General features: G+C 39.3%; 1 protein-coding gene across 3 annotated transcripts in view; it reads right to left on the bottom strand.

Annotated features, from left to right (window-relative positions):
* Window positions 1-10852: 10852 nt before the first annotated feature.
* dnai3 (dynein axonemal intermediate chain 3) overlaps window positions 10853-25058 on the bottom strand; it is a 66746-nt gene continuing 52540 nt past the window's right edge. The window contains exons 23-24 of one of the 3 annotated variants that reach the window (XR_009822037.1): window positions 17412-17607; window positions 10853-10933 (exon numbers count right to left, since the gene is read on the bottom strand). The gene's annotated coding sequence lies outside the window, so the exon portion shown is untranslated. Of the gene's footprint in view, window positions 10934-17024; window positions 17608-23465; window positions 23876-25058 lie in introns of those variants that run through there. The other 2 variants (XM_062028182.1, XM_062028183.1) reach the window with 2 other exon arrangements.

The following is a 25058-nucleotide window of genomic DNA, read 5'->3' as shown; positions in this document are numbered from 1 at the left end:
CCAGCTTCTGTGAGGAACAGTGGGCTAGGAGGCAAAACCCGATGCCTAAACAATGAACATTTTACTTCACACTTGCCCAATGGACAACGAGTACAAAGAGAGTGGCTGATGTACTCTCCCTCTACTGGTAATGTTTACTGCTTTGCATGCAAACTGTTTTCCCCAAAAACGCATTCTTTTGTGACAGGCTATTGTGATTGGAAACACTCAGAAAGATTTGGTGAACATGAGCGAAGTGCTGAGCACATAACCTGCATGCAAGCAGTCTTGAACCGCGCCAAAGGTGCCACAGTTGATGCAGACCTGTTCAAACAGTTTCAGGCAGAGAGCAGCTATTGGAGGCAGGTGTTACAAAGAGTTGTTGCAGTCATTAAATTCCTTGCAGAAAGGGGCCTTGCATTTAGGGGTAAAAATGAATCATTAGGGTCTCCTCTCAATGGGAACTACCTTGGTATTCTGGAGGTCCTGGCTGAATTTGATCCCTTTCTAAAGGATCACATCAGAAAGTTTGGGCAGATGGGTCGAGGTAATACCTCATATCTGTCCTCCACCATTTCTGAGGAATTCATTGAATTGATGGGTGCAAAAACCAAACAGGCTATAGCAGATGAACTGCAAGCAAGCAAATACTACTCTATCATTGTGGATTCAACCCCAGATTTATCTCATGTGGACCAATTGACATTCATATTCCGTTTTGTTAGCAAAGAGGGCAGTGTTGTTGAACGCTTTGTGGGTTTTGAGCCCATTACTAGCCATACAGGTGAAAGTTTGGCTAACTGTGTCATGTCTGTGTTGGAAAATCTAGGGTTAGAGCTGTCAAATTGCAGGGGGCAGGCTTATGATAATGCCAGCAACATGTCAGGGAGGTATAATGGGTTGCAGGCTCACTTAAAGAAAAGCAACCCATTAATACACTATATTCCATGTGCAGCTCACTCTTTGAATTTGGTGGGAGTCAACAGCATTGACAGATGTGGAAATGAAGTCTCTAAGTATTTTGACTTGATTCAGTCTATTTACAACTTCACAACTGCATCCACACACCGATGGGACAGGGTATTTGGCAATTCCAACATAGATCTCACACTTAAAGCTTTATCCAACACGCGTTGGAGTTGCCGTGCAGAATCTACCAAAGCACTGTGGCAGAACTACAGTAAAATAAAAGCAGCACTACAGGTTATTTCCACTGATGACACAGAGAAACGAGACACACGAACTGAAGCTGACAGTCTAGTGCGGAAGCTGGATTCACTTGAGATGGCCTTCATGGCAGGCTTTTGGGACACTGTTCTGTCCAGATTTCAGGCCACAAGTCTGCAACTTCAAAAAGCAGACATGGACCTTGGTACAGCAGTTAGATTGCTGGAATCTCTGCGCACCTTTGTTCTCTCCCAAAGAGATCTATTTGATCATTTTGAGCAGAAAGCCTTAAACATGTTGGGTGGCACCCCATCTTACAGGGCTGAACGGACGAGGAAACGTAAAAAGTTTGCTGATGAATCAGCATCCCCAGATGTTGTGCTTGAGGGAAGGCAACTGTTTCAAATAGAGACATTTATTGCCTCTATTGATCAACTGAGTTCAAGCCTTAATCACCGTCTGGAGGCCTACAAACATCTGAACAATTTGTTCAGTGTCCTTTTCTCTTTGGATACAGAGTCCAATGCTTCAGTCCTTCACAAGGCCAAGATTCTCACTGAATCATACCCATCTGACCTCAATGAAAGTCTTGGACAGGAGCTTATACAGTTCAAATCTTTTATACAGCTCAACAACACTGATGAGGAGAGGACCCCTTCAGGACTGCTCAAAACAATAATACATTTTGGACTACAGCCTACGTTTCCTAATACATACATTGCGCTACAGATTTTTCTCACTCTACCGGTCAGTAACTGTGAGGGAGAACGCTCATTCTCTCTTTTGTCAAGAGTAAAAAATGAGCTGCGCACAAGAATGACTCAGAAAAGATTAAATGCGTTATCTCTAATGGCAATTGAGAGTGAGCTGACAAGAGAGTTGGACTTCAATGATGTGGTGGATGATTTTGCAAAATTGAAAGCACGAAAGAAACCCCTTGCTTAAAGGTGCACTGTGTAAGATTTTTAGGTTATTTCCAGAATTCACCCATTCACTAATGTTAGGCTACCTGTTTTCATGAATACTTACCACCACCATAAAATTCTAAGTATCCATTATGACTTGGAGAATTGCACTTTTGCCATTTCTGGGAAGTGTCACCTGGATTGTGAAGATAGGATTGACTTTAGGCAGAAGCTTGGTGCTTTCTCTGGCAAACTGAACCTCAAGCTTCATTCTCTGCAGCTTTGCATTCTTGTGCAGACTTTCATCCACAAGGAACTTTTCAACTTCCCCACTATCGTGAAGGGGCCATCAAAAGATTTCAGTGTGTCCAGCATGTCTAGTCTCTTACTCTCCTTTCTTTGAGCCATCTCTTGTTTCTCATCTGCCCTACTCTCGAATTTTGCCTTCATGAATTTACTCCAGTTGAGTTCAACCTCCCTTTTTGCTTGTGCTGCTGCCTTGAAACCTCTGAAGCTCCTGGCTCTTCTGTAAAATTATTGACCTATTGACTGCGTTCAGTGTGCCCAACTTCTTCAGTTTGTAGTCCACCTTGCCACATTGTCTCTCCATCCCAATGTTGTGCACAGGGGTGCCATCAATGTTACTAGCCTGTTCACTGACAGGGTCCATTGGGAAGGTCTCCTCATCCATCCTCTGCCTGGCCAGGACAGTCTTCAGATGGGGCAGCATGAGATCTGTCAGCTGCTTCACTTCATCCAAGTATTCGGCAGCCACGTCTGACACTGAGTTCAGGACATGTCCAGTGCCTGTCCAGCCACTATAGCATTCTTGGAAATGGGCTATCTTGACCTGCATGCAGCCCTTGTACCATGAACTGGCCTACACCTTTCTTTGTGGTGCTCTCCGATGCATGTTATCATTTTACCTTTCTCCTTCTCCTCAAGCTTAACCACAAATAGATACAGACTTTGAGCCTCAATTTGCTGCACAGCTGCCGTTATGCCAATGTGTTTTCCTAAGATATTATTTTATTTTTAATGATAGAAGGGAGGAAAAGGGGGCAAAAATCATGTCCGATTTAGTTTTTTGGGTGGGTTGGGGGGTTTATTTCATGATAGCTACCAACTTCCAATACATAATATCTCTCAAATGACCCAATGCACCATCACTGAAGTGGGCGTAATCATTTTCAAAAATGTTTATTTTTAGGCCATTTATCCCCTCCCCCTGTGTCTGTGTGAAACCTGTGCTTGTCAGTGTCTGTGTGGTATACCTAATAGTGTGTGTGCAGTATGTGCACTCTTCTGTACAGTACAGTGTGCATGTCTGTTCACAGTATACAGTATTTCTTGCATAGTGCGTGCGTGTGTGTGCGCCCACACGCGCGGGGGGTTGAGGGGCCAAGACCATGTCAGGCCCAGGGGGCCAAAATTTCTTAATCCGCCCCTGACTGGGGTGTATATATATATATATATATATATATATATATATATATATATATATATATATATATATATATATATATATATATATATATATATATATATATATATATATATCTATACCCCAGCGAGGTGATATATATATGTATATATATATATATAAAGTATATATACAAATATATATATAAAGTATGTATATAAATATATATATAAAGTACCGTAATTTCCGGACTATAAGCCGCACCTGACTATAAGCCGCACCAGCTAAATTTAGGGGAAAATACAGATTGCTCCATATATAAGCCGCACCCGACTATTAGCCGCAGGGTTTTGATGTGTAATTACCGTAGTATATAGGGGTTCCTGCTACCACGGAGGGGATTGTCGGGACAGAGATGACTGTTTGGGAACGCAAAGCGTTCCATTTATTAACAATAAATCTTTCAATCATTCAATCAAACTTTCACATCTTTGACATGGCGAACAGCATTCGTGCAGAGTACAAATAATACAACGGTGCAAAGTAATACAAAGTGCTCGCCTGTACGGTATCAAAAAAACCAGCCTACCGGTTCATGAAAAGTCAGTCTTTAATCATTGTGTCATCGTCTTCCTCCTGCGTACTAAAACCACCAAAATCCTCTTCGTCTGTGTCGGAGAAGAACAGGCCGTAAATAAGCTGCACCGTTGTATAAGCCGCAGGGACCAGAACGAGGGGAAAAAGTAGCGGCTTATAGTCCGGAAATTACGGTATACATACACACACACATATACATGTATAAATATATATATATATACATATGTACACTCATGTATTTATACGCATATACATACATATATAGTATATAATTAGTGCGTTAAAACAAATAATTTAAATCACAGGATTGTTGAGCCCAATTAATCGCAACTAGATATTCATATTTTTATCTATTTTAATCCTGTTTAATTTTGAATGAGCAAAGAGATTCAATAAAGGAACAATGATGTGTTTATGAAACACCTTTAACATCATTTTCATGTTTCCAAAAAACTTCTATCCACAATTATGTGGATCTGTTACTCTTTTTGTGTTATTAATGTGCCATTTTAAGCTGAAAATGAATTGTTGAAAAGAAAACTCCTTCATGTAGAGTGTGCATAATACTTGATGTCAACCAACTGATCTATCATGTTTTTTGTACTTAAATGTCCCAGTAGGAGGGACAACATGCTGTTTGATTTCTTCCATATTGACTTGTTTGCCCTCTGAAGCCAATCATTATCGCATCAACTGCACATTTGCAGATGCACGACGGTAACACTACTTGAATGTCGTTGCCAGAGACATTTCAGGTATTTTGAGTCATTCTGTGCCGAAGATGGTTTAATTGCACTAACAGTAGGTAAATAATGGTGATCAATCCATCAATCAAAGTTTACTTATATAGGCCTTAATCACAAATGTCTCAAAGGGCTGCACAAGCCACAACGACATCCTCGGCTCTGATCCCACATCAAGGCATGAAAAAACTCAACCCAATGGGAACAACAAGAAACCTTGGAAGGGAATCACTAATAAGCTGGAGTTCTTCGAACGCAGATTTCTGTCCAGGACATATGGTACAATACAATCAGCAAGATAGGATAGAGCTACACCGTTTAGTATTTTATACAAAACGGTCTAGCTCCATCCTAAGTAGTAAAACCTTAAAGTCACATCTTCAGTGCACAGGAAGCCAGTGCAGGTGAGCCAGTATAGGCGTAATATGATCAAACTTTCTTGTTCTTGTCAAAAGTCTAGCAGCCGCATTTTGTACCAACTGTTATCTTTCAATGCTAGACATAGGGGGACCCGAAAATAATACGTTACAATAATCGAGACGAGACGTAATAAATGCATGAATAATAATCTCAGCGTCGCTAGTGGACAAAATGGGACGAATTTTAGCGATATTACGGAGATGAAAGAAGACTGTTTTAATAACACTCTTAATGTGGGACGGCGTGGCGAAGTTGGTAGAGTGGCCGTGCCAGCAATCGGAGGGTTGCTGGTTACTGGGGTTCAATCCCCACCTTCTACCATCCTAGTCACGTCCGTTGTGTCCTTGGGAAAGACACTTCACCCTTGCTCCTGATGGCTGCTGGTTAGCGCCTTGCATGGCAGCTCCCGCCATCAGTGTGTGAATGTGTGTGTGAATGGGTGAATGTGGAAATACTGTCAAAGCGCTTTGAGTACCTTGAAGGTAGAAAAGCGCTATACAAGTATAACCCATTTATCATTTAATGTGTGACTCAAATGAAAGAGTTGGGTCGAAGATAATACCCAGATTCTTTACCGAGTCGCTTTGTGTAATTGTTTTGTTGTCAAATGTTAAGGTGGTATTATTAGATAGGTGCCAGTGTGCCAGGACCGAAAATCAGCATTTCCGTTTTCTTTGCATTAAGTTGCAAAAAGTTGCTGGACATCCGTTGTTTAATTTCATTAAGACACGCCTCCAGCTGACTACAATCTGACGTGTTGGTCAGCTTTGGGGGCATGTAGAGTTGGGTATCATCAGCATAACTGTGAAAGCTAACACCGTATTTACGTATGACGTCACCTAGGGCAGGGCCAAGAACCGAACCCTGTGGAACTCCACCAGTTACCTTAAAGGCCTACTGAAATGAAATTGTTTTATTTAAACGGGGATAGCAGATCCATTGTATGTGTCATGCTTGATCATTTCGCGATATTGCCATATTTTTTCTGAAAGGATTTAGTAGAGAACATCGACGATAAAGTTCGCAACTTTTGGTCACTGATAAAAAAAAAACCTTGCCTGTACCGGAAGTAGCGTGACGTCGCAGGTTGAAGGGCTCCTCACATTTCCCCATTGTTTATACCAGCAGCGAGAGCGATTCAGACCGAGAAAGCGACGATTACCCCATTAATTTGAGCGAGGATGAAAGATTCGTGGATGAGGAACATGAGAGTGAAGGACTAGAGTGCAGTGCAGGACGTATCTTTTTTCGCTCTGACCGTAACTTAGGTAAAAGGGCTCATTGGATTCCACACTTTCTCCTTTTTCTATTGTGGATCACGGATTTGTATTTTAAACCACCTCGGATACTATATCCTCTTGAAAATGAGAGTCGAGAACGCGTAATGGACATTCACAGTGACTTTTACCTCCACGACAATACATCGGTGAAACACTTTAGCTACAGAGCTAACGTGATAGCATCGTGCTTAAATGCAGATAGAAACAAAAGAAATAAGCCCCTGACTGGAAGGATAGACAGAAGATCAACAATACTATTAAACCATGGACCTGTAACTACACGGTTAATAATTCTCCGCCTGTCGAAGCCTAGCAATGCTGTTGCTAACGACGCCATTAAAACTAATTTAGCTACGGGACCTCGTCAGAGCTATGATAAAAACATTAGCACTCCACCTACGCCCCAGCCCTCATCTGCTCATCAACACCTGTGCTCACCTGCGTTCCAGCGATCGACGGCGCAACGAAGGACTTCACCCTATCATCGATGCGGTCGGCGGCTAGCGTCGGATAGCGCGTCTGCTATCCAACTCAAAGTCCTCCTGGTTGTGTTGCTGCAGCCAGCCGCTAATACACCAATCCCACCTACAGCTTTCTTCTTTGCAGTCTTCATTGTTCATTAAACAAATTGCAAAAGATTCACCAACACAGATGTCCAGAATACTGTGGAATTTTGCGATGAAAACAGAGCTGTTTGTATTGTGATACAATGTGTCAGAATACTTCCGTTTCAACCATTGACGTCATGCACAAACGTCATCATACATAGACGTTTTCAACCGGAAGTTCCCCGGGAAATTTAAAATTGCACTTTATAAGATAACCCGGCCGTATTGGCATGTGTTGCAATGTTAAGATGTCATCATTGATGTATAAACTATCAGACTGCGTGGTCGGTAGTAGTGGGTTTCAGTAGGCCTTTAACATACTCCGAGGTCACGTTGTTATGGGAAATGCACTGCATCCTGTCAGTAAGGTGGGAGTTAAACAAAGAAAAGGCTAAGTCTGACATACCAATACGTGTTTTGATACGTTTTAATAGAATGTTATGATCGACGGTATCGAAAGCAGCTCTAAGATAAAGTACCAGCAACATGGATGACGCATCAGCATCCATCGTTAGCAATAGATCATTAGTCATTTTTACGAGGGCTGTCTCTGTAGAGTGATTTGCCCTGAGACCGGACTGAAAGGGTTCACAGAGATTGTTAGATGCTAAGTGTTCATTTAGCTGCTGTGCAACAATTTTTTTGAAAGATGGATTATATGATAAATCAAGTTCATCTTGACAGCAATTTTAGTAATACAAGGGTACCAGGGAATTTGTGCTTTGGAGGTAAAACCAAATATTGTAAAAAAAAAGAAAATGCTTAAAAAATCTTTACAAATCTTAGACAACAAATTAAGATAATATTTGCAAATATATGTCAATAATATAAATTAATTTTACAATACAACAATAGCAGAGAGTTAATAAAAACAAAATCGATAATCCAAAATAGGCACAATCGAACACCACTGTAATGACTGCACGGAGAAACTTATACATATGTATGTGACTATTGCTTGTTAAAGCACAATGCTGTCACAAGTCATTTTATATTATAGTACTTTAGTTTTACTATATACAAATACAAATCACTGTGTTGTACTTGTATGAGAGACATTTAAGATGATACTTAAAACATTGCCTGTTAGGTTGATAAATGGGGGCCCAGAAGCAAAAGTCCTGGTTGTCAATGACATCAAGGATTTGGACGAATATCAGAACGCCCAGCAACTACAACAACAACAACAATAATGGAGTCTGACAGAAAACAATTATTGACATTGGACTACAAAATTACAACCCTCCAAGGGACTACCGAACAAGACGATCTTCACTCAGGTGCACATCCATCTACACTTATAGACATTCAGAGAGCAACACAAATGATTGGAGAACAGGAAAGTATCGAACTGAAAACCTTCAGCAGCATTGATTACAATAGTCTGGAATTAGATAAGGACATAGATCCAGATACAGTTGTTTTCTTTCACGCAAGGAATAATTGTTTTTATTATTCAGACGAACAATATAACGGAAACATTAAAATAGACAACTAACTGTTGATTATCTATTTAAACAGCAGAAGTTTGTATGCTAAATACAACAATGTGAAACATTTTTTGGAGCAATTTAACAAACCCTTCAAAATTATCGCTATCTCAGAAACACGGATGGATGATAAAAAATTAATGGATTTTGAACTCGAAGGATATGAACTAAACTATATTAACAGAATCAACAACAACGGAGGGGGAGTAGCTGTGTACGTGATGAAGAACCTAAACTATAAGGTGGTACAGAGTATGTCACTAGCTATAAACTATAATGTGGGAAAGAGTATGTCACTAACTATTGATAACATGTACTGAAACCCACTACTACCGACCACGCAGTCTGATAGTTTATAAATCAATGATGAAATCTTAACATTGCAACACATGCCAATACGGCCGGGTTTACTTATAAAGTGCAATTTTAAATTTCCCGCTAAACTTCCGGTTGGAAACATCTATGTATGATGACGTATGCGCGTGACGTCACGACGGCAATGGAAGTATTCGTACCCAATGTGTCACCATACAAACTGCTCATCGAACAATTCCACAGTATTCTGGACATCTGTGTTGGTGAATCTTTTGCAATTTGTTTAATGAACAATGGAGATTGCAAAGAAGAAAGTTGTAGGTGGGATCGGTGTATTAGCGGCTGGCTGTAGCAACACAACAAGGAGTACTTACTTGGATAGCAGACGCGCTAGCCGATGCTAGCCGCCAACCGCATCTGTGATCGGGTGAAGTCCTTTGTCGCGCCGTCTATCGCTGGAACGCAGGTGAGCACGGGTGTTGATGAGCAGATGAGGGCTGGCTGGCGTAGGTGGAGCGCTAATGTTTTTATCATAGCTCTGTGAGGTCCGGTTGCTAAGTTGCTAAGTTATCTTCAGCGTCGTTAGCAACAGCATTGTTAAGCTTTGCCAGGCTGAGAATTATTAACCGTGTAGTTACATATCCATGGTTTAATAGTATTGTTGATCTTCTGTCTATCCTTCCAGTCAGGGATTTATTTATTTTGTTTCTATCTGCATTTGAGCCAGATGCTATCACGTTAGCTCAGTAGCTAAAGAGCTTCGCTGATGTATTGTCGTGGAGATAAAAGTCAATGTGAATGTCCATTTCGCGTTCTCAACTCTCATTTTCAAGAGGATATAGTATCCGAGGTGGTTTAAAATACAAATCCGTGATCCACAATAGAAAAAGGAGAGTGTGTGGAATCCAATGAGACCTTGTACCTAAGTTACGGTCAGAGCGAAAAAAGATACACCCTGCACTGCCTCTCTAGTTCTTCACTCTAACGTTCCTCATCCACAAATCTTTCATCCTCGCTCAAATTAACGGGGTAATCGTCGCTTTCTCGGTCCGAATCTCTCTCGCTCCATTGTAAACAACGGGGAATTGTGAGGAATCCTACCTCCTGTGACGTCATGCTACTTCCGGTACAGGCAAGGCTTTTTTTTATCAGTGACCAAAAGTTGCGAACTTTATCGTCGTTGTTCTATACTAAATCCTTTCAGCAAAAATATGGCGATATTGCAAAATGATCAAGTATGACACATAGAATGGATCTGCTATCCCCGTTTAAATAAAAACAATTCATTTCAGTAGGCCTTTAGAATGTATAACCATTGAAATATGTCAAGAAAAAAGCAAAAACGTACTGATCAGTTGTATATATAGATCACCGAAGTCAAACATTGATACGTTTGAGAACTGGATTAGGGCAACTTTTACTGAAATCAGTCAAAAAATAACCTTCGTATTTGGAGACTTCAACATTGACCTCTTGAACCTTAATTAAAAAAAAGCCCATAGACGACTTTATGGACACAATGTATAGCCTGAGTGTAAATCCTAAAGTCACAAGGCCAAGCGGAATCTCGGGACACAGCGCCACACTTATTGATGATATTTTTACTAATGGTTTTGATAACAATACCACAATGGCCTGCTAATATCCGACATCAGTGATCATCTGCCAGTTTTCACAATCTACGACGGAAACTACAAGAAGAGAAACATCGATGACAAAAATACTTTTCGAAGAATATGTACAGAAAAAAGTATGACAGCTCTCAAAAATGATCTGAGAAAACAGAGTTGGGACAATGTCTACAGTAAAAATGGTGTAGATGATTCATATGGTATTTTTTTTAATACCTTCGAGATGCTTTATGACAAACACTGTCCATTGCAACTTAGTAAGAAGCAAAAGAAAAATAATCAACCATGTATGACAAATGGACTGAGAAATGCTTGCAAAAAGAAGGAAACACGTACTTGAATGACACCATAGATAGAAAACCCAACTCGATGTTCCTAGGAGTGACAGAAGAGGAAATAATCAGTATTATGAAAAAAGACCTCAACTGATTGCAATGAAATTGATGTGATAATGATAAAAAAGGATATTGAAGAAATTTCAGAACCTTTTAACATATATCAGCAACCTATCATTTCAACAGGCAAATTCGCAGATAAAATGAAAATAGCAAAAACCGTACCGATTTATAAGACTGGAGACAAACACCAGTAAACAAACTACAGACCTGTTTCTCTACTTTCACAATTTTCTAAAGTCATTGAAAAACAGCAGAGCAGACAAATTCTTAAAAAAAACAAAAAACACTCACAGACAAGCAATATGGATACAGAGCCAACATCTCAACATCAATGGCATTAATCGAAATAACGGAAGAGATCACAAATGCAATAGGTAGTAAAAAATGTGCTGCTGCAGTGTTTATGGATTTAACAAAAGCATTTGACACAATTAATCACAGCATCTTAATAAAAACATTAGAACGGTATGGCATCAGAGGGTTGGTCTTGAACTGGATAAGAAGCTACTTAACCAACAGGAAGCAATACGTGAAGATAGGCGAACACGCTTCCACAGAGCTAAACATATTTTGTGGCGTACCTCAGGGACCAAAATTGTTCAATCTCTATATAAATAACATTTGTAAATTTACAAAAGACTTAAAGTTAGTATCATTTGCAGATGATACAACATAATTTTATTCAGGATAGAACATGCAGAAGATTATACAAATAATAACAGAAGAAATTAACAAATTAAAGATATGGTTTGACAAAAACAGACTATATTTGAATCTCAGTAAAACTAAAATAATGCTATTTGGTAACAGTAGAAGAGAAAGTCAAACACAAATACAAACAGACGGAGTAAATATTGAAAGGGTAAACAAAAACACATTTTTGAGTGCAATAATAGATGATAAAATGAATTGGAAATCTCATGTAAAAAATATACAACATAAGAAGCAAGAAACACGTCAATAATAAATAAAGCAAAACATGTTGTAGACCAAAAATCACTTTATATTCTCTACTGCTCGCTAGTGTTACCATATCTGAGTTACTGTGTAGAAATATGGGGAAACAACTACAAATGTGCGCTTCATTCACTAACTGTGTTACAAAAAAGATCAATTAGAATAATACATAATGTTGGATATAGAGAACATACAAACCCTTTATTTATTAAATTACAATTATTGAAATTAAACGAGTTGGTGCATTTGCAAACAGCTAAAATTATGTACAAAGTAAACTATAACCTGCTACCCAAGAATGTACAACAATTCTTCTCAACAAAAGAGCAGAAATATAACCTTAGAGGAAAATCTAATTTAAAATATTTGTATGCTCGTGCAACACTTAAAACCTTTGTGTATCAGTATGTGGAATTAAATTATGGAACGGATTAACCAAATAAATCAAACAAAGCACCAATATGATTCAGTTTAAGAGACTGCTCAAACTACGAGTGTTCAAAAAGTACACAAAACAAGAATTATCATGAACATCTTGAACCCTTTCTTTTTTTTTAGTGAGTCAAAGATTATTTATGTATTTAATATTTGTTTGCTTACTATGGTATATTATTTATTTATTATTTATATGTTCACTGTTCTGTTACAGAGAACAAGGACATTGGATAAAAATGCTATGGTATGGAAAGGGGTAGGATTAAATAAGCTCTGCTCCTTCCTACTACTTTTCGGACGTGCTGTAATGAAACAACTGGAACTGTATCGTATCGTATACATGTTCGAAATAAACTGAAACTGAACTGAACTGAAATGTTTTATCATAGCAAGTTATTGCAGTAACCGTGTGTGGGAATACAAATAATTTATTATTTATCTGCATTTCAAATCGAGTCTGAAAATGTTATAAACAGACTTTTGCCACACCATTAAGTAAAGTAGATCAGTGATTTACAAACTGTGGTAGTTGTAGCACTAGTGGTACGCAAAAGAATCACTTGATTAAAGAACAGTGTTTTGTTTTTTCTACATTTAAACACTGTGTTACTGTTAAAACTGTGACGTGTTAAATAAAACCCCTGCCTAGTTTTTAATAAATACTTAGGCCTACTACACTACCGCATTTTAATGTGGCTCATTATGGTGGTACTTGAAGAGCGAAGTCTTTTCTGAGGTGGTACTAAGGTTTGAGAACCACTGCTCTAGATAATGCACTGCATTATATTACGACAAAATCTTATGAAAAAGTTTCTTAAAATATGCTATTAAATTTCTACAAGTGTACCTGATGTTGTTGCCACTAAGTATATATAACCAAGTCCATGTCAGTCCTGTCAAATTCTCAGTAAGAACAATTCTCTCACGTCCCCTCAAGCAAAAGCCCTCGAAAACAAAATTCCAACCCATCCCATTATAGATTCATGTGTGAATTGTCTAAAAACCAAACTCAACATGCATATTAGCTTTGTTTTTGGTTTTCAATTAGTTTCTGTCTGTCACAGATGCTCTTTCATTTTTCCGTTGCTGATAATACTTTATAGAGATGTATGTTAAAAAATGTTCACATATTTTGGCTTGTAAAATACAACAGATTCCACTCAGGTAACAAAGCATCCTGGTTTGGATTTAAGCCAAGTACAAGATGAATTTTGACAAAATATTGTATGTTAAGTAAATCATCATGACACATGCACAGGTGTGACTTGTCTTGCGTTGTCACTGTGAATATTTTCGACTCGAGGAAGCTCTTTTTTTGGGAGGGAACTGATGACAAGAGCTGTTACCACTAAATTGTGGCGCACAGTTGTGGGGAACTGACAAATTGTTGTTTTCCAGAGAATGTAACTGTCACTACAAGAAGTGGAGCCGCCTGAGGCAATCATTTCAACTAAACAGAATATTGAAGAAAAATGGAAGAAAAAACAACTGCCTAAGTGTTGAAATAAATCAGGTGCTCTATCAGCTGCTACCCAGATCTCAAAGTAGCAGTAGAGTGGAAAAACAAATTGCCTCTATATGGAAGCTATTATCATATACACTATATTGCCAAAGTATTTGGCCATCCATCCAAATGATCAGAATCAGGTGTCCTAATCACTTGGCCCGGCCACAGGTGTATAAAATCAAGCAATTAGGCATGGAGACTGTTTCTACAAACATTTGTGAAAGAATGGGCCGCTCTCAGTGATTTCCAGCGTGGAACTGTCATAGGATGCCACCTGTGCAACAAATACAGTCGTGAAATTTCCTCGCTCCTAAATATTCCAAAGTCAACTGTTGGCTTTATTATAAGAATATGGAAGAGTTTGGGAACAACAGCAACTCAGCCACAAAGTGGTAGGCCACGTAAAGTGACAGAGAGGGGTCAGCGGATGCTGGAGTGCATAGTGCAAAGAGGTCGCCGACTTTCTGCACAGTCAGTTGCTACAGAGCTTCAAACTTCACGTGACCTTCCAATTAGCCCACGTACAGTACGCAGAGAGCTTCATGGAATGGGTTTCCATGGCCGAGCAGCTGAATCTAAGCCACACATCACCAAGTCCAATGCAAAGCGTTGGATGCAGTGGTGTAAAGCACGTCGCCACTGGACTCTAGAGCATACTTGCCAACCTTGAGACCTCCGAATTCGGGAGATTGGGGGGGTGGGCGGGGCGGGGTTAAGGGGGAGGAGTATAGCTAGAATTCACTGAAATTCAAGTATTTCTTATATATATATATATATATATATATATATATATATATATATATATATATATATATATATATATATATATATACATATATACACTACCGTTCAAAAGTTTGGGGTCACCCAAACAATTTTGTGGAATAGCCTTCATTTCTAAGAACAAGAATAGACTGTCAAGTTTCAGATGAAAGTTCTCTTTTTCTGGCCATTTTGAGCGTTTAATTGACCCCACAAATGTGATGCTCCAGAAACTCAATCTGCTCAAAGGAAGGTCAGTTTTGTAGCTTCTGTAACGAGCTAAACTGTTTTCAGATGTGTGAACATGATTGCACAAGGGTTTTCTAATCATCAATTAGCCTTCTGAGCCAATGAGCCTCTATACACCTATGTAGATATTGCACCAAAAACCAGACATTTGCAGCTAGAATAGTCATTTACCACATCAGCAATGTATAGAGTGTATTTATTTAAAGTTAAGACTAGTTTAAAGTTATCTTCATTGAAAAGTACAGTGCTTTTCCTTCAAAAATAAGGACATTTCAATGTGACCCCAAACTTTTGAACGGTAGTGTATATATATATATATATATATATAAGAAATATATATATATATATATATATATATATATATATATATATATATATATATATATATATATATATATATATATATATATATATATATAGTACAGTACACAGTAATGAAAACACAGTTGTTCTACTAACTGTATTGTACTTGCAGCTTACTTTAAAAAAAAACAACACTTACCTTTCACTATTTGAGTAGCCTTTGTTCTGCCATTTGCGTACTGGCGAGCGATCTCTGAATCCGGGAACATATCCTTCACGGATTTGTTGAAAACATCCACAAATGAGAAAGAGATGTTGCTTGCAGCTATCAGCATAGCCATCTTTGTCTCGGCATATGTTACACCCTCGGGTCTCCATTTAGCAATGTTGCCCATAATACTGCGTTGCCGCCGCCTTGTGCTTCTCTGACCGTTCATGAGTGACTATATCCATTCGGCCACCGTGTTATGGTTTATAGATAAACCTATGGATAACGGAGACATATATAATGGTCTCCTTTTCAGGTGAGAGACGACGCTAAAGGCACTGCTTTTAGGCACGCCCCCAATAGTGTTTGTCTGGCTGGAAATTTTGGACATTACTACTTGCCGTAGTTTTGAAGCAATGCATGATGGGAATCCGGATGTTGTGTGTCAGTGTATTAACGTGCCGGCTGGAATAAACACAAGCTGAGAAATAGCTCCGTGCCTGCCTACTTTATGGGTTATAGATAAACCTATGGATAACGGAGACATATATAATAGTCTCCTTTTCAGGTGAGAGACGACGCTAAAGGTAGTGCCTTTAAGGCACGCCCCCAATATAGTTGTCCGGCTGGAAATCGGGAGAAATTCAGGAGAATGGTTGTCCCGGGAGATTTTCGGGAGAGGCACTGAAATTCGGGAGTCTCCCGGAAAATTCGGGAGGGTTGGCAAGTATGCTCTAGAGCAGTGGAGACACGTTCTCTGGAGTGATGAATCACGCTTTTCCATCTGGCAATCTGATGAACGAGTCTGGGTTTGGAGGTTCCCAGGAGAACGGTACATTTCGGACTGCATCGTGCCGAGTGTGAAATTTGGTGGAGGAGGAATTATGGTGTTGGGTTGTTTTTCAGGAGTTGGGTTTGGCCCCTTAGTTCCAGTGAAAGGAACTTTGAATGCTCCAGGACCCCAAAACATTTTGGACAATTCCATGCTCCCAACCTTGTAGGAACAGATTGGCGTGAGCCCCTTCCTCTTCCAACATGACTGTGCACCAGTGCACAAAGCAAGGTCCATAAAGACATGGATGTCAGAGTCTGGTGTGGATGAACTCGACTGGCCTGCACAGAGTCCTGACCTGAACCCGATAGGACACCTTTGGGATGAATTAGAACGGAGCCTGAGAACCAGGCCTTCTCGACCAACATCAGTGTGTGACCTCACCAATACGCTTTTGGAAGAATGGTCGAAAATTCCTATAAACACACTCCGCAACCTTGTGGACAGCCTTCCCAGAAGAGTTGAAGCTATAATAGCTGCAAAAGGTGGACCGACATCATATGGAACCCTATGGGTTAGGAATGGGATGGCACTTCAAGTTCATATGTGAGTTAAGGCAGGTGGCCAAATACTTTTGGCAATATAGTGTATATCTGATTTATGACACGAAAAGACTTCCAAAGTTTGTGAATAGATAGATATGATCAAAATAGTATCAATCTCAGAGATTCCCGAGCCATTTTGAGAGATAATGAGCTAGCCAGACACGTCATTGTGTGACGTAGGGATAGGAACCACTTCATCACCAACAATAATGCAAAGTACTTTGTGAGAGCCAACAACGATTACTTTGGGAACAATTATGATCCAAAACCTTATATTTTTGAGCCCGAACACAAAGAGGATGTGTAATACATTTTATAAGCCAAGGAAAAACTGATGTAGCTTTATCCAAACACTATAGCATCAGCAGCATTGCAAGGTGCTAAACATACAAACTAACCAGAATAAACCACAATAAAGCAAATACTTACTGTACAATTTCCACTCTTGAATGTGTGTTTGAATGGGTGAATGTGAAAATAGTGTCAAAGCGTACCAGTATACAAAAGCGCTATACAAGTATAACCCATTTACCATAAAATATTGGTATTGGGACAACACTAGTACCAAGATTAAAGCCTACATTCATGTTAGTGTTCATTGGGTGTCTTAAAACAGTCGACTATTCGATGATTTGATTCGGCGGAGTCTGACTCAACTATCAACCTTGCAGTCGAATCGTCTTGACATTCGATCGCCCACCTCTCTCGCCTCGAGTACCCAGAGGCCCCGCGCTTTTAGCAGGTGTGCTGTGAGGATGTTCCAGGATGGGGGATGCGGAGCCCGCCGGGACGAGCCACCGGGCCAAGGCATGCCGTCAGACCTCGCTGAAAATTTGACACGCCGCCACCTTGACTGGAACGGGAAAGTTAGTTAAAGTTAAAGTACCAATGATTGTCACACACACACTTGGTGTGGTGAAATTTGTCCTCTGCATTTGACCCATCCCCTTGTTCACCCCCTGGGAGGTGAGGGGAGCAGTGGGCAGCAGCGGTGACCGCGCCCGGGAATCATTTTTGGTGATTTAACCCCCAATTCCAACCGTTGATGCTGAGTGCCAAAGGGAGGTAATGGGTCCCATTTTTATAGTCTTTGGTATGACTCGGCCGGGGTTTGAACTCACAACCTACCGATCTCAGGGCGGACACTCTAACCACTAGGCCTCGGAGTAGGGATTTATGAATACTAACATTTTGTTAATATTCTGGCAAAACAAGCCTCCTTTGTTTGGGTTAAAATAAACTATGAAAATAAATAAACAATGAATAGTTCTCAGTGATTTTTATTTTGTAAAAGTAGCTTTCAGAAGGAGACCCCTGCTCTAGACAGTCAGATTTGATCGTCTTCTCAGAGGTACACCGAAGTCGAAGCCCACCCGGAACCGCTAGGAATCTCACTACGCCATCCAATCTTTACTTGGTGTATTTATCCCAGTGTTATACTATTTTTGTTTTAAATGGAAAAACTTGCAAATGAGATAGCAATTAGCTGAGATGTTCAAATGAAAATAAATAATGACGGTTGAAGACAGCCCTAATTGTAAACGATTTGACCTAACAGGTCAATAGTTACTGTAATTTCCGGTCTGTAGGCTATAGAGGACAACACCTGACAAAAGTATAAATACATATTGACCTACTCAGTGGCCTAGTGGTTAGTGTCCGCCCTGAGATCTGTAGGTTGTGAGTTCAAACCCTGGCCGAGTCATACCAAAGACGATAAAAATGGGACCCATTACCTCCCTGCTTGGCACTCAGCATCAAGGGTTGGAATTGGGGGTTAAATCACCAAAAATGATTCCCGGGCGTGGCACCGCTGCTGCCCAATGCTCCCCTCACCTCCCAGGGGGTGAACAAAGGGATGGGTCAAATGCAGAGGACAAATTTCACCAGACCTAGTGTGTGTGTGACAATCATTAGTACTTTAACTTTAACTTAACTTAACATATACAAATGAATACTGGAATAAGTATAAACTGCTCAGTGGCCTTGTGGTTAGAGTGTCCGCCCTGCGGTAGGTCATGAGTTCAAACCCCGGCCGAGTCATACCAAAGACTATAAAAATGGTACACCTTACTCGGATGGGGTTTGAACTCACGACCTACTGTGAGTGACTATCAGTAGTACTTTAACTTTAACTTTATAAGTAAATAATAATAATGTAGGAATAAATAAATGTAGAAATTAATTTAAAAACATTTAATTATTTACCAGGTAGGTCCCATTTATTTATTTATTCAGGCATTTAATTATTTAAGCATTTAGTCATTCTTTTATTGATTTATCCCAGTATTATCCCTGTTATTTATACTTTTGTGAGGTATCGTCCTCCATAATAGGCCAATTCTTTTTTCCCCTGCTTTAAAACCGGCTCTCTATTCAACGCTGCGGCTTATTTATGGATTTTCCCGGCTTCACATACCACCAATAAATTTAGCATCAAAGCCGAAAGCGATCGACCAGGCCATCAAAAAAGTGGCCGGAATGGAAATCCACCAAAGGGCCCCGAAGGGCCGAACCGCCGCAGCTGCATGCACTGTTACAGGCACTGTATTTTGTCTAATTTCTGAATGAACATGTATAATTTTTATAAACATAAGTAAACACCATTCAGAGCCTGAGATATTGAGGTACAGTTATATTTAATGTTGATCAGTCTGCTGTCACCCCCTCAATATAAAAAAAAAAGGAATTCAAGAAAATTATTTGAACATACTAGTGACTTAGGCCCAATACTGAAGCAACCATGGTGACGCCCCTAAATGGTCCACGTGGACATGGAAATGATTTAAAAATGACAAGAATCCCAAACTGCTGAAAGCTTTTAAATTAGAAAATGAAAAAGAGTCAAGAAGAAACATTCCAAAGCGAAGCCCTGGTCACCTGATCTCTTGTGAGGTCAAAGGTCAACTAATGAACCCTTCCACACAGCTCTCACAGGGTTTAAAGAACATAGTTGTGTGGTTTATTATCACGGTTTAGAAGGGATCATTTTAGCAACTCTGCAGCACCTTGGGCAACAGGGAAGAATGTGGATTGAATGCTTTTGTTGAAAAGGAAAATGATCCCAACAAAGGATTGCTTTTCTTTATAGTTGATGATATTTCATAATACTTTAACTACGAATGGGGCGGGAGGTTATCATATACAGTCCTGTTACATAAATGTTTTCTTTCCTGTTTATTTTTAAAATAGAAATGTCTGTAGCATCACTATAATGTGATTAGTGTCAACATGCTATATTAGTATTACTTTTTGATGTGAGAAAGCTTCAAATATGACCCCAGGATGCAGAGACAGCAGGCATAACGCATGTAAAAATTTATTTAATTACATCAATAGTGCAGCAGGAAAATGAGCACACAAAGAAAAGTTATCCAGCCCTGTCCTACTGACGAGGCTGGCTTAAGAGGTTTCCTGATTGCCAGTCAGGCATAGGTGTGTCCTGATTGCCAATCAGGGACAGGTGAGGAAGCCAGTGCTCAGATCACAGGAGAAGTGGTGGCAAAATGGAGGTAAACAGAAGGTGGAAACAAAAATACGAACGCTGGACAGGAAATAAAACTAAATACCAGGGACTATTAACTGTCATTAGAGATAATGACAACTGACATAATTTCCATGCAGTTATATTACATTTACTTGCTAATGCCATGCTAAAAACTCACTCCTGTTACTTTCAGTCCAGTTACTTAAATTAGCTAACTTCCCCAAAAGGAACCTTGCACAAAAAAAAAATGCCCGAGTAGTTCAATATGTGTATCACTAGATTAAAACAGGGGTGTCAAACGTACGGCCCGCGGGATGAGTTCTTCTAAGTTTAAAAATGTACCTGAAATTTTTGAATGAAAAGAAACCGCTGTTCTAAATGTGTCCACTAGATGTCACAATAGCAATTCTTTGCATCTTTGTAGATGATGCTACGTATGTACAAAATAAACCACATGATGTTAGTACATCAGTCGAGGAAAATTATCAAACTACATAAATAACATCCTGTAATTTGATTTTGATATACTTTTTTATCTTGATAGATTGAAAATTAACACCAATGAGTTGACAGATAAACTTTATCAAATAATTTTTTCAGAAAATATAAATAACGACAAATAAAAATAGAATACGATTAACCGCAACATGTAAGTGTAAAAAACCCAAAACAACAACATTATGATTTGTACATTTTCAGAATGTGCTTGTTCTATTTTTAAACAAAGAAAACTAAAACCCCTGGATTAAAAGTTGGATAAAATATAGAAATGTAAGGTTATTTTGAGAGACTCAACAAGCACATTTGGTGCAAACAAATTTAGAAATGATGTGGTTTGTTTTAGTTGAGAAATATGTAAATACATATTTGATTCTGACACTACTTAATGGTCAAAGTAGAGCATGTACGGTACAGGCCAAAAGTTTGGACACACCTTCTCATTCAATGCGTTTTCTTTATTTTCATGACTATTTACATTCTAGATTGTCACTGAAGGCATCAAAACTATGAATGAACACATGTGGAGTTATGTACTTAACAAAAAAAGGTGAAATAACTGAAAACATGTTTTGTATTGTAGTTTCTTCAAAATAGCTCTGATTACGGTTTTGCACACTCTTGGCATTCTCTCGATGAACTTCAAACCTGAAATGGTTTTCACTTCACAGGTGTCATAGTTTTGATGCCTTCAGTGACAATCTAAAGTGTAAATAGTAGGGGTCTGGGGAAAAATCGATTCGAATTCGAATCGCGATTCTCACGTTGTGCGATTCAGAATCGATTCTCATTTTTTTTAAATAGATTTCAAACTTTTTTTTATTTTTTATTTTAATTAATCAATCCAACAAAACAATACACAGCAATACCATAACAATGCAATCCAATTCCAAAACCAAACCCGACCCAGCAACACTCAGAACTGCAATAAACAGAGCAATTGAGAGGAGACACAAACACGACAGAACAAACCAAAAATAGTGAAACAAAAATGAATATTATCAACAACAGTATCAATATTAGTTACAATTTCAACGTAGCGGTGATTAAAAATCCCTCATTGACATTATCATTAGACATTTATAAAAAAAACAAAAAAATGAACAAGTGTCACGGTGGCTTACACTTGCATCGCATCTCATAAGCTTCACTGTGTCCAATATTTTCACAAAGATAAAATAAGTCATATTTTTGGTTCATTTAATAGTTAAAACAAATTTGTATTATTGCAATCAGTTGATAAAACATTGTCCTTTACAATTATAAAAGCTTTTTACAAAAATCTACTACTCTGCTTGCATGTCAGCAGACTGGGGTAGATCCTGCTGAAATCCTATGTATTGAATGAATAGAGAATCGTTTTGAATCGGGAAAAAAATCGTTTTTGAATCGAGAATCGTGTTGAATTGAAAAAAAAAAATCGATTTTGAATCGAATCGTGACCTCAAGAATCGATATTGAATCGTATCGTGGGACACCCAAAGATTCATAGCCCTAGTAAATAGTCATGAAAATAAAGAAAACGCATTGAAATGAGAAGGTGTGTCCAAACTTTTGGCCTGTACTGAACACGATCACTACTGGCATGTGTAACAAACTTTCTCACTGCTGCTGAAAAGACCTCTTAGTATAATGGGGAGACGAAGAAAAATGAAAACAAATTGGATTTTAAAAACACGCTATGCTTGCCAAACCACGCTGTTATCACCTTCTCTCTGGAAAACCACCTGAACTCTCACACTGATCAAGTAAATATTCATTTATGAGTGGTTTGCATATTGCCTTTCTTTGTTTATGCAGGTTTAGATGACAATAGAATGAGATTATGAGACAACTAAAGCCATAAGACGTTTAACAGAAAATAGCTGATAGATGGGGTCAAAATGTTGGCGACCCCTGATCTAAAGAATTGCCTCCAAGTGTTTATTGGCCTTTTCTGACTGCATGTTACATTTGTGCTTACAGCGCTGGCACACATTCTACGCGTCAGTCATGATAATAACTAACCAGCCATGGGGAAGACACGTGCGTCAGTGCTCGTGTGTGTGTGTGTATGTGTGTTGGATTGTATAAGGCACATTCCTGAGCTGGCCAGGGAGAAAGTGAGAGGCTCCGTTGAGGAGAGAGGGCCTAAAAACACATTCCCAAAGGTTTGAAGAAGAGAAAAAGTGAAGAGCGGAGGCCCCCTTTGTCACCGAGGCCTTACTGGTGCCTCAGGGGCCATATGGACGCCTTCCTCACATCAGCCCATTCTTCCCTCTCCTCCACCCCTTCTGCTTCATGACACCACCATACATGAGCATGGATCATGGCCAAGATGAATACAAGTATATTGGTTTTCTATTTTAGACCCTCTTTTGCCCCATTCTGCTTCCCAGCAGTCAACCATTTGTTATTCTCCTCGTTGAGGCTGTTTTTTTTAAACATAGTGTGAAAAGTTGGCAAAAGATATTTGACCTTGTATCATGTAGTACTCCCCCATTTCCATTTCAACTCTGTCTCCCTGTGTCACCCCTGCCTCTTTTCTGGCCAGGTAGCAGCTGTCAAGTAGTAACTATAGGCTTGCCGGACTGCTCTTGACCTGAGGTGGACCTGGCACCCGGAGGCGTCCACATTTTATCCCCTTGGAGGAGTGAAACTAATTGAGTCCAGAGGGCCTCTGGCAGTACACTTCAAGGAGAGAACATTCTCATAAATGTTGAGAACAATGCAGCAGAAAAGGGTCTTTTGACATTAACGAGGAGAGAAAAGTGTTTTGTCTTTTAGCTATTAAACTATTTAAACTAAATTTTTAAAAATGTTTTGTGTTGCAGTAAAAAGCGAACTAAAAGAAGATGTCTTAATAGCACTTTCCATTTGAGCAGTGGCGTGTGTTGGCATTGGCTGCCAACACACAGGGCTTGTCAAGTGTTTACTAAACTATAGACTAAACTGTAGACCTGCAGCGCTACTTTGGTTAATTCAACCAGTCTAGCACTGACTCTTTTTTACTTTAAAAACAAACCACGGGCAGCATCATGTGTGCTTCATTGCAGATTACCTTATTTACCTAAATAGTCTGGCTTTATGTTAAAGTGAGGTATACATCCATCCATCCATTTTCTACCGCTTGTCCCTTTTGGGGTCGCGGGGGGTGCTGGAGAAAATAAAACAAAAACATGGATAAATACTGCATGTTCACATTGTGCAATGGAATACACATTGATTAATTTCTAGCTAAACGATACCCATTCAAAGAACCTTAACTCAAAATGAGGGCAGTGACATGTTTTGGGCTTAACAATTAGAGTCCAGAACACCAAGCCATTACCTCCCTGCTTGGCACTCAGCATCAAGGGTTGGAATTGGGGGTTGAATGACCAAAATGATTCCCGAGCGCGGCCACCGCTGCCGCTCACTGCTGCCCTCACCTCCCAGGGGGTGTAACAAGGGGATGGGTCAAATGCAGAGGGTGATTTCACCACACCTAGTGTGTGTGTGACTATCAGTGGTACTTTAACTTTTAACTTTAACTCTCGAATCCATAACTGACAACTTTTCGAAAAACGGGCACAGAAAAATTAGTAGTAAGGCTTCAGCTATCAGTTACTTTTGTAGTTGAGTAATCCATCAATGAGTTTGTTCGATTACTCGAGTAATCGGGTAAAAACAAAATGAATGGCCTCCATGTGTTTTTTTTTTTTTTCAGCCAATATAGTTGACATTTTCGAAGATTTTTCTGCATGCCATAACCTTTACTTTTTTTGTATAAAATGCAAATCATCAATGGACCTTTTAATCTATGTGCATTAATAACACAAATGTAAGAAAACTCTCCGCTGTTATCCGCCACACACCACCTTGCTCAAGCGTGCCCCATTGCAGCAGCCGTGCAGAAACTATGTTTGCGTGTTTAAAATTGCGGGGACTCAATGTGGTTCGGATTTGATACATTTTTATTAATTAAAACTGGTTAAATTATTATTCGAAGCAGCAGAATATAAACTGAAGCTTTTTTCACAATCCAATTAACTAAATAATTATTGCAGCCTAAGCAGGTAGCAACAAATGGGACATTTGACCTCAGCTACATCCTTGCCATGGGTTACAAACATTAAGATTGACTGTTACAGGTGTCAGCTCGTCTGATATAGCGTTGAAAATCAATATGGTTCTTGATTTGAACATTAGGAAGCTGTTTGAAAACTGTAAGTAGTAGCCAGGAACATGTTAAGACCGATCTGACCTTTGAACTCAGCTACGTTGACCATATGGGACAAAATATATTTTCCTAAATGTATTTCTTTTACATGTACCAACTTTACAAGGACTACAACAAA

This window comes from Entelurus aequoreus, linkage group LG19 (assembly GCF_033978785.1).
Source record: "Entelurus aequoreus isolate RoL-2023_Sb linkage group LG19, RoL_Eaeq_v1.1, whole genome shotgun sequence".
Taxonomy (NCBI): Eukaryota; Metazoa; Chordata; class Actinopteri; order Syngnathiformes; family Syngnathidae; genus Entelurus; species Entelurus aequoreus.
Note: the sequence above shows the minus strand (reverse complement) of the source record. Positions and strands in the feature narration are given on the sequence as shown.